Genomic DNA, 3,568 nt, shown 5'->3' on the forward strand with positions numbered 1-3,568 from the left:
TCGTGTGGGTTGTTGTGTTCAAAGGTCAAAGACAGCGCGACGTGAACCCGCCCACTCACGCAAGCGACACACACAGACAAACACACACACAGACACACACACACAGACACACACACAGGCACACACACAGACACATACACACAGACACACACACAGACACACACACACACACAGACACACACACAGACACACACACACAGATTTAGACACACACAGACACACACAGATTTAGACACACACACAGACACACACACAGACACACACACAGACACACACACACACACAGACACACACACACACAGACACACACACACAGACACACACACACAGACACACACACACACAGACACACACACACAGACACACACAGACAAACACACACACAGACACACACACACAGACACACACACAGGCACACACACAGACACATACACACAGACACACACACACACACAGACACACACACAGACACACACACACAGACACACATAGACACACACACATAGACACACACACAGACACACACACAGACACACACACAGACACACACACACACACAGACACACACACACACAGACACACACACACAGACACACACACACACAGACACACACACACACAGACACACACACACAGACACACACACACAGACACACACACAGACACACACACAGACACACAGACACACACACACACAGACACACACACACACACTACACACACTACACACACTACACACACTCACAGACACACTCACACAGACAAACACTCACAGATACACACACACAGACACACACACACACAGACACAGTCACACACACAGACACACACACAGACACACACACAGACACACAGACACACACACACAGACACACAGACACACATACAGACACACACAGACACACACACACGACACACACTACACACACACAGAGACACACAGACATACATATACACACACTCATACACACAGACACACACACTACACACACTCACACACACAGACACACTCACACACAGACACACATACAGACACACACAGACACACACACACGACACACACTACACACACACACAGACACACAGACATACATATACACACACTCACACACACAGACACACTCACACACACGACAAACACTACACACAGACACAGACAGACACTCACAGACACACACACACCATACACACACAGACACACAGACACACACACACTCACAGACACACACACACCATACACACACCATACACACACTACACACACACTCACAGACACACACACAGACACACACTCACAGACACACTCACACAGACACACACTCACAGACACACTCACACAGACACATACACACACAGACACACTACACACAGACACACACACACACAGACACACACACATACACACACACAGACACACACAGACACATACACTCACAGACACACTCACACAGACACACTCACACAGACACTCACACTACACACACTACACTACACACACTACACACATACACACACACATTACACACACCACACATTACACACACACACTACACACATTACACACACACCACACATTACACACACTACACATACACACTACACACACACCACACATCACACACACACTACACACAAACAATACACACACACACTACACATACACACTACACACACCACATTACACACACACACTACACACATTACACACACACACTACACGCATCACACACACCACACACATTACTCACACACTACACATATTACACACTGCACACACACTACACACACACACTGCACACATTACACACTGCACACACACCCTACACACACACTGCACACACACACACACGACACACACACACTACACACACTACACACACACACTGCACACACACACTGCACACACACACTGCACACACACACACTGCACACACACACTGCACACACACACACTGCACACACACCCTACACACACACACTGCACACACACTACTGGTTCAACCCACCCGCGTCTGCAACATGGCTTCATCCCAGAGGTCGCAATCGGGGTACCCGTACCCTACCCTACACCCGGCCGGGTGCGGGTAGCCGGGTATCGGGTAGGGTACCCGTCTGTGACCCTGGCGCGGCCGGGTACGGGTAGCCGGGTAAGGAATCAAAACCCGTTTGCGAGCTCTGGGGAGCAGACAAACCGGTCAGAAAAACTAGATTTGAATAATAAATAAATAAATATTATCCTCCACCTATTTTGCGATCAACATCGTGCAGTGAGTTAAAGCGGAATTTGTAAAGAATATTGTGTAGGAGGAAAAGTAAACTAAACTATCTTCATTTTCCCAGATATCTAAGGCCCACTACAGACCCACAGATACCCACAGAGACCCATAGAGACCCACAGAGACCCACAGAGACTCATAGATACCCACAGAGACTCATAGGGACCCACAGAGACTCATAGAGACCCACAGAGACCCATAGAGACCCATACTCATAGAGACCCACAGAGACCCACAGAGACCCATACTCATAGAGACCCACAGAGACCCATAGAGACCCATACTGATAGAGACCCACAGAGACCCATAGAGACCCACAGAGACCCACAGAGACACATACAGACCCATACTCATAGAGACCCACAGAGACCCATACTCATGCAGACCCACAGAGACCCATAGAAACCCATATTCATAGAGACCCACAGAGACCCACAGAGACCCATACTCATAGAGACCCACAGAGACCCACAGAGACCCACAGATACCCACAGAGACCCATACTCATAGAGACCCACAGAGACCCACAGAGACCCACAGAGACACATACTCATAGAGACCCACAGAGACCCATACTCATAGAGACCCACAGAGACACATACTCATAGAGACCCACAGAGACCCATACTCATGCAGACCCACAGAGACCCATAGAGACACACAGAGACCCACAGAGACCCACAGAGACCCACAGATACCCACAGAGACCCATACTCATAGAGACCCACAGAGACACATACTCATAGAGACCCACAGAGACCCACAGAGACCCATACTCATAGAGACCCACAGAGACACATAGAGACCCATACTCATAGAGACCCACAGAGACCCATAGAGACCCATACTCATAGAGACCCACAGAGACCCATAGAGACCCATACTCATAGAGACCCACAGAGACCCATAGAGACCCACAAAGACCCATACTCATAGAGACCCACAGAGACCCATAGAGACCCATAGAAACCCACAGAGACCCATAGAGACCCATACTCATAGAGACCCACAGAGACCCATAGAGACCCATAGATACCCACAGAGACCCATAGAGACCCATACTCATAGAGACCCACAGAGACACATACTAAAACTAAACTCAGATTGTAAATGTCGTGGATTGGCTCTCCAACACATCGGTGTGACTGTACTAGTATACTACACTATATACACTACTACACTATACACTACACTATACACTACTACACTACACTATACACTACTATACACTACACTATACACTACACTATACACTACTACACTATACTATACACTACACTATACACTACACT

The sequence above is a fragment of the Lethenteron reissneri genome, unplaced genomic scaffold (assembly GCF_015708825.2).
Source record: "Lethenteron reissneri isolate LAM-NWPU_2019-01 unplaced genomic scaffold, ASM1570882v1 scaffold_171, whole genome shotgun sequence".
Classification (NCBI taxonomy): Eukaryota; Metazoa; Chordata; class Hyperoartia; order Petromyzontiformes; family Petromyzontidae; genus Lethenteron; species Lethenteron reissneri.